General features: G+C 39.4%; 1 non-coding gene across 1 annotated transcript; it reads left to right on the top strand.

Annotated features, from left to right (window-relative positions):
* The first annotated feature begins 7,845 nt into the window (after positions 1–7,845).
* LOC139185046 (U6 spliceosomal RNA) lies at positions 7,846–7,952 on the top strand. Its single transcript, XR_011568631.1, has one exon. It is a non-coding gene; the product is annotated as a U6 spliceosomal RNA (small nuclear RNA).
* Positions 7,953–8,241: the final 289 nt, after the last annotated feature.

Below are 8,241 nucleotides of genomic sequence, written 5' to 3'. Positions count from 1 at the left end.
TCGCGTTGCCGTGACGAATCCCTACGGGAGTAAGTGAGGCTTGACAACCTGCCCGGGCACCTACAGGAAGTTTTAGGTTCGCTCCTTGAAAAGGTTGTAGGTGGGCGGGAAAAGAGAGTGCGAAGAGAAAGGGGTCAATAAAAGAAAGTAATTGAAGTGAAACTGAAAGCAGCTTGAAAAGTTTTAATCGAGTGAATGGTATTGAAGTGTTGCAATGCTTTCTCCTTCAAACAGCTAACATCCGTTGATTCCTTACCAATCATCTTGCTAGGAACTATGGAGAAGAGGACACTTCACAGTCTTAACAGATAAGGAGTCAGCGACTGCAACACAGTGTAATTAAGTGTTACGCTAGAGAAATGCACCAGGTAGGTGCCGGAAAAAAAACCCAAATCACCTATTAACCCAAAGAAGAGTTAAGGAAAGAACTAAAGAGAACATAAACTGGACGTGCAGAGGGTAGGGGCCTGAGGAAGTGTAGCCTATTCCAGTACTGGAATTTGTAGAATTAGAAAGAGGAGGTGAGAAGTCTATAGAAGTAAAAGGGCCACATAAGAAAGGGTCATATTTGGCACATTCAAGGGATTGGAGATCCAACGAGTCCATCCTAAAGGAAATCAGTCCTGAATAGACAAAGGAAGGACTGATGCTGACGCTGAAGCTCCAATAGTTGGGCCACCTGATGAGAAGAACTGACTCATTGGGAACGAGCCTGATCCTTGGAAAGATTGAAGGCGGGAGGGGAAGAGGACAACAGATGATAAGATGGTTGGGTGGCATCACCAACTCGATTGACATGAGTTTGAGTAGGCTCCGGGAGTTGGTGATGGACAGGGAGGTCTGGCATACTGCAGTCCATGGGGTCGCAAAGAGTCAGACTCGACTGAGTGACTGAACTGAACTGAACTGAATTGATTTTCTTCTAAGAGTCCGACATGACCTATTGTATAGCATATGGCACTGTGCTCAGTGTTATGTGCCAACCTGGATGGGAGAGGGGATTGGTCTGGGGGGAATGGATACATGTATATGTATGGCTGAGTCCTACGCTGTTCACCTGAAACTACCACAATATTGTTAATTGGCTATATCTTAATACAAAATAAAAAGTTTGCAAAACAAGTTTTTAAAAAGCTAAAGCAAGGTAGCCATTTTAAATTTACAAAATTAGCGGTATTAGAGCATATATACATTTAGGGTTGAACAGTATGAAGTGAAATAATTACTCCTTTATTGTGTTATTATGAGTATACATAGGCGAAATCTTGGAAATGAACCTGGAAATGTATATTGAGAACTTTTGACTCAGTAATTTTATTTCTAAGAATCTACTCCAAGGATCAGAGATATAGTTTATTATGAGAATGTTTACTAATAGGTTATTTGTAACTTTAAAAAAACTGGAAAACCTCCTAAGTATTTCAGAATATGTTGAAGGTTAAATAAATTATGGCATAGGCATATGCTGTTAGTATCAGTCATTCTAAAAAAACGTTTCCTATGAATGTTTAATAAGAAGGAATTATTCACATTTTAAGTGGAAAAGTTTGAACCTAAAATTGTATACATTCCTCTATTTACTGAGTGTCTGTAATGTGCAATGCATGATTATATACTAGGCAATACACATATCTTGGGCTTCCTGGTGGCTCAGTGGTAAAGAATCCTCCTGCCATTGCAAGAGACCCAGGAGACAGAGTTGCGATTCAACCCCTGCTTCAGGAAGATCCCCTGGAGGAGGACATGGCAACCACTCCAGTATTCTGGCCTAGAAAATTCCATGGATAGAGGAGACTGGTAGGCTATAGTCCAAAGGGTCGCAAAGAGTCAGACTTGAACACACACACACACACACACACCTTACAATCTCGGATGAAAACATCTTTGCCATAATTGTGATATTAGTATATATAATGCTATGCCTAACAAATTCTTAGTCCAAGGATAGAATAAATGCACTAAATTCTCCTCCACTGTGGAAGAAAGTCAATTCAGTTCAGTTCAGTTCAGTCACTTAGTCGTGTCTGACTCTGTGACCCCATGGACTACAGCATGCCAGACCTCCCTGTCCATCATAAACTCCCAGAGTTTACTGAAACTCATGTCCATTGAGTCGGTGATGCCATCCAGCCATCTCATTCTCTGTCATCCTCTTCTCCTCCCACCTTCAATCTTTCCCAGCATGAGGATCTTTTCAAATGAGTCAGCTCTTCACATCAGGTCGCCAAAGTACTGGAGTTTCAGTTTCAGCATCAGTCCTTCCAATGAACACTCAGGACTGATCTCCTTTAGGATGGATTGGTTGGATCTCCTTGCTGTCCAAGGGACTCTCAGGAATCTTCTCCAACACCACAGTTCAAAAGCATCAATTCTTTGGTGTTCAGCTTTCTTTATAGATTAAGTCTAAAGTCGGTAAATTGCTAAATAAAGGCATAGTTGAATTCTATTGAATTAATGAGAAAACTATCAAGACAAGTATTAATAAAAACAAACATTTGAGTATGGTTGCCTCTGAGAGGTTGGAACAGCAATGGAGTTGGGGCAGCAATGAGGCAGAGGCACTTGCTTTTTGTTATAAGTCCTGCTACACTGACTTTTATTAATGCATATTTTTACTTCCATTTTAAAAACAGAATGCCCTTTTAGAGTTGGTAGTACATGGAGATACGATAAATGGCACTATTCTTTCCCAACCAAGGTAAGAACTGATAGGCAAACATAAGACGCCAACAGCTGGAGATAAAATAACATTACAAGTTTAATTCAAAAATGTGACTGATGTATGTGGCACAACAGGCTTGCTGATGTTTCACCACTAAATTAGCATTTACCCACCCAGCCACATGTATAACTATAAAATAATAGGCCACCCCTACTGAGGCAGATGGAAAGCAGAAAACACTGCCTGTAACCTGCACATCAGTTCAGTTCAGTCGCTCAGTCATGTCCAACTCTTTGCGACCCTATAAATTGCAGCACGCCAGGCCTCCCTGTCCATCACCATCTCCTGGAGTTCACTCAAACTCATGTCCATCGAGTTGGTGATGCCATCCAGCCATCTCATCCTCTGTCGTCCCCTTCTCCTCCTGCCCCCAATCCCTCCCAGCATCAGAGTCTTTGCCAATGGGTCAAATCTTCGCATGAGGTGGCCAAAGTACTGGAGTTTCAGCTTTAGCATCATTCTTTCCAAAGAACACTCAGGATTGATCTCCTTTAGAATGGACTGGTTGGATCTCCTTGCAGTCCATGGGACTCTCAAGAGTCTTCTCCAACACCACAGTTCAAAAGCATCAATTCTTTGGCACTTAGCTGTCTTCACAACCCAACTCTCACATCCATACATGACCACTGGAAAAACCATAACCTTGACTAGACAGACCTTTGTTGGCAAAGTAGTGTCTCTGCTTTTCTTTTTGTGTGTGTGTGTGTCTCTGCTTTTGAATATGCTATCTAGGTTGGTCATAACTTTCCTTCCAAGGAGTAAGCGTCTTTTAATTTCATGGCTGCAGTCACCATCTGCAGTGATTTTGGAGTCCAAAAAAAAAGTCTGACACTGTTTCCAGTTTCCCCATCTATTTCCCATGAAGTGATGGGACCAGATGCCATGATCTTCGTTTTCTGAATGTTCAGCTTTAAGCCAACTTTTTCACTCTCCTCTTTCATTTTCATCAAGAGGCTTTTTAGTTCCTCTTCACTTTCTGCCATAAGGGTGGTGTCATCTGCATATCTGAGGTTATTGATAATTCTCCCGACAATCTTGAGTCCAGCTTGTGCTTCTTCCAGCCCAGCGTTTCCCATGATGTACTCTGCATATAAGTTAAATAGCGGGCTGACCATATACAGCCTTGACGTACTCCTTTTCCTATTTGGAACCAGTCTGTTGTTCCATGTCCAGTTCTGTTGCTTCCTGACCTGCATATAGGTTTCTCAAGAGGCAGGTCAGGTGGTCTGGTATTCCCATCTCTTTCAGAATTGTCCACAGTTTATTGTGATCCACACAGTCAAAGGCTTTGGCATAGTCAATAAAGCAGAAATAGATGTTTTTCTGGAACTCTCTTGCTTTTTCCATGATCCAGTGGATATTGGCAATTTGATCTCTGCACATAACCTGAGACTAAGAAAAAAAAAAAGAAAGAAAGAATTCAGCAGACGTACTCTGTTTCTTTTCCCAGAGTCACTGATCATCTCTATAAAATTACTCACAGCCTATCTCTTACTCAAACACATTTATCTTCCATGTGCTAGGTACTTTGCTATATGCTATGCTTGCATCAGTGAATAAGATATGTAAGACAAGTCTGCTGTCCTCAATAGCTCACAGTCTGATAGACATGTTACATGTAAGGGAGACTTATTTACAAATAATTAGACAAGATGCTGTGTATCATCTTGAATGATTCCCTCCAGTTCTAAGCATCTGTGTTTGGAGAGTCTGTTCAGTTTATCAATTAGTTGTCCGTAGTAGTTTTATTGATTTTCCTTAACCTTGGCTTGCAATACTTGCATTACCTAAGTGAAGCTGTAATAGTTTAATTGAAAATCTTCAGTTGCCTGTGTTTATCCCCTTATTATTTTTGAAATTATTTTCTAGGCCAGTTTTCTTTCATATAGAGATTTAAAATAGCCTTTGTGTTCTATAATAGTTAACATTTGTAGTTGCATATCCTTTCATTAGGATAATGCATTTTAAAGATAGAAAGGAACTAAAATAATATTGAATTGCAATAAGTAATCAGTTTAATAGAATTTGGTAACTTGAGGTTTTCCATAAAATCTGAGTTATTGTTTTTCTATTAGGTTGGTGCAAAAGTAATTGCTCCAAATCATTCAAGCTAGGCTTCAGCATTCCATGTATCTCCAGATGTACAAGATAGATTTAGAAAAGGCACAGGAACCAGAGATCAAATTGCCAACATCTGTTAGATCATAGAGAAAGCAAGGGAATTCCAGAAAAACATCTGCTTCATTGTCTATGCTGAAGCCTTTGACTGTGTGGATCACAACAAACTGTGGAAAATTCTTCAAGACATGGGAACACCAGAATTCTTACCTGCCTCCTAAGAAACCTGTATACAGTTCAAGAAACAACAGTTAGAACTGGATATGAAACAGTGGACTGGTTCAAAATTGGGAAAGGAGTACAACATAGCTCTATATTGTCACCCTCCTTATTTAACTTCTATACAAAGTACACCATGCGAAATGCAAGGCTGGATGAAGCACAAGCTAAAATTAAGATTGCCAGGAGAAATATTAACAACCTCAGATATGCAGATGATACCACTCTAATGCCAGAAAGCAAAGAGTAACCAAAGAACCTCTTGATGAGGATGAAAGAGGAGAGTGAAAAAGCTGGCCTAAAACTCAGTATTCATAAAACTAAGATCATGGCATCTGGTCCCATCACTTCATGGCAAATAGAAGGGGAAAAAGTGGAAACAGTGGCAAATTTTATTTTCTTGGGCTCAAAAATCATTGTGGATGGTGACTGCAGTCATGAAATTAAAAGACACTTACTCCTTGGAAGAAAAGTTATGATCAACCTAGACAGCATATTAAAAAACAGAGACATCACTTTGCTGACAAAGATCCATCTAGTCAAAGCTAAGGTTTTTTTCAGTAGTCATTTAAAAATGTGAGGGTTGGCCCATAAATAAGGCTGAGTACTGAAGAATTTATGCTCTCAAACTGTGGTGCTGGAGAAGACTCTTGACAATCCCTTGGACAGAAAGGAAATCAAACCAGTCAACCCGAAAGGAAATCAACCCTTCCAAATTTGGAAGGACTTATGCTGAAGCTGAAGCTCCAATATTTTGGCTGCCTGATGTGAAGAACTGACTCATTTGAAAAGACCCTGATGCTGGAAAAAACTGAGGGCAGGAGGGGAAGGGGGCAACAGAGGATGAGATGGTTGGATGGCATCACTGACTCAATGGACATGAGTTTGAGCAAACTCTGGGAGATAGTGAAGGACAGGGAAATTGGTCATGCTGCAGTCTTTGGGGTCACAAGAGTCAGACATGACTTAGCATCTGAACAACTCTAGTATCCATAATTCTGCCTGGTATATAGCTTTCTAGAGTATTTGTTGAATGGATGGATGAATAAATGAACATAGAAGAGAAGTCAGGAAATGATCTGGATGATGGCAAAGACAAATGTCAGAATGGCAGACCTGATAGAGTGGAGTGAGACTCCAGCTATCCCCACACAAAAAGAGCTCTGGAGTCCAACTTTAGCAACACAGTGAAACAAAGAAGAAAACCTGAGAATCACTGCACATCAAGAGAAGGAAGACAGCTTCATTTTGTCTGCATCATCCATTACTCAGCACCAAGAGGGAACTTCCCAGATAAGAAGAGTTCTTCTTACCAGGAAAGGAAAAGTAAGCTTCCCCAGCCTTTAGGGCACCACATGAAATTCCCTTTTTGATTTTACCCCACCTAGATTCAGCAAAGCTGAGACATATATAGAGACTACAGAGATGGCTAGGGACATGGAAGAAAACCACAGGTTACCAATTGCAGTCATGCAGTGAGAGAGACTGTGGTATATAGTGACCCATGTTGCAGACAAATGAAGATTTTACTACTTAAAAAATAAAACAACAACAACAACAACAAAAAAAAAAAACCAGACAGCACAGCTGTGGCAAACCTCCCAGCAGTGATGCTCTACTCAGGATGACAGACTGGATCCCTGCAGCTGACTCCTACCACTATATGCACACCTGGGGTTACCTCCCCCAGCTGTGCACTTGCACACTGCCAACCTGATATTTATCATTAACATCCACTGCAGTGCACATATCTGCAGACATGGGAGAGCATGCCAATAGCCAGGGCCCCACAGCTGCTTTGGGACCTGGATCAGGTTTTCTCTTCTGTCACTGGTCTGCAAAATTGTGCTCCAGGGCCTACTCTCACCACTACTATTCAACAAAGTACTGGAAATCCTAACCAGAGAAATCGGGCAAGAAAAAGAAATAAAAGGTGTCTTATTTGGAAATGAACAAAGTAAAATTGTCTTTGTTTGCAGGTAATATAATCTTAAATACAGAAAATCCTGAAGCCTCCACCAAAAGACTGTTGGAACTAATAAACAAATATTGTGAACTTGTAGGATACAAAATCAACATATAGAAATTATAATAGTTGTTTTTCTATACTCTAACTGCAATATTTCAAAAAAGTAAATTTTTAAAAAATTCTTATTCACAGTAGCATCAAAAAACAATAAAATACTTAGGAATAAATTTAACCAAGGAAGTAAAAGATCTATACACTAAAACAATAAGACTTCAAAGAAAGAAACTGAAAAACACAACCAAATGGAAAGATATCCCATGGTTTATGGGTCAAGAATTAATATTGTTAAATGTTTATACTCTCCAAAGTCATCTATAGATTCAATACAGTATCTATCAAAATTCTAATACATTTTCACAGAAATAGAAAAAGCAGTTCTAAAAATTATATGGAACCATAAAAGACCCCAAATAGCCAAAGCAGTCCTGAGAAAGAGGAACAAAGCTGGAGGTATCAGACTCCTGATTCAAAATCATACTATAAAACTATAGAAATCAAAACAATATGGTACTGACATAAAAATAAACAGTATAGACCAATGGAAGAGAATCTAAGAGCCCAGAAATAAGTCCTCACAATACAGTCAACTAATATTTAACAAGAGATCTCTTCAATAAATAGTGTTGGGAAATATATAAATACATGCAAAATGATAACACTGATGTCTATCTTACACCACTCACAAAAACTAACTGAAAAGTCCAGGACTTAAACATAAAAACTGAAACCACAAAACTCTTATAAAAAACACAGGTGTGTGCTCGCTTTGGCAGCACATATACTAAAATTGGAACGATACAGAGAAGATTAGCATGGCCCCCGTTCAAGGATGACATGCAAATTCGTGAAGCATTCCATATTTTTAGGAACATACCTCAACATAATAAAAGCTATATATGACAAACCCACAGCAAACATTATCCTCAATGGTGAAAAATTGAAAGCATTTCCTCTAAAGTCAGGAACAAGACAAGGGTGCCCACTTTCACCATTACTATTCAACATAGTTTTGGAAGTTTTGGCCACAGCAATCAGAGCAGAAAAAGAAATAAAAGGAATCCAAATTGGAAAAGAAGAAGTAAAACTCTCACTATTTGCAGATGACATGATCCTCTACATAGAAAACCCTAAAGACTCCACCAGAAAATCACTA

The sequence above is a fragment of the Bos indicus genome, chromosome 9 (assembly GCF_029378745.1).
Source record: "Bos indicus isolate NIAB-ARS_2022 breed Sahiwal x Tharparkar chromosome 9, NIAB-ARS_B.indTharparkar_mat_pri_1.0, whole genome shotgun sequence".
NCBI lineage: Eukaryota > Metazoa > Chordata > Mammalia > Artiodactyla > Bovidae > Bos > Bos indicus.
Note: the sequence above shows the minus strand (reverse complement) of the source record. Positions and strands in the feature narration are given on the sequence as shown.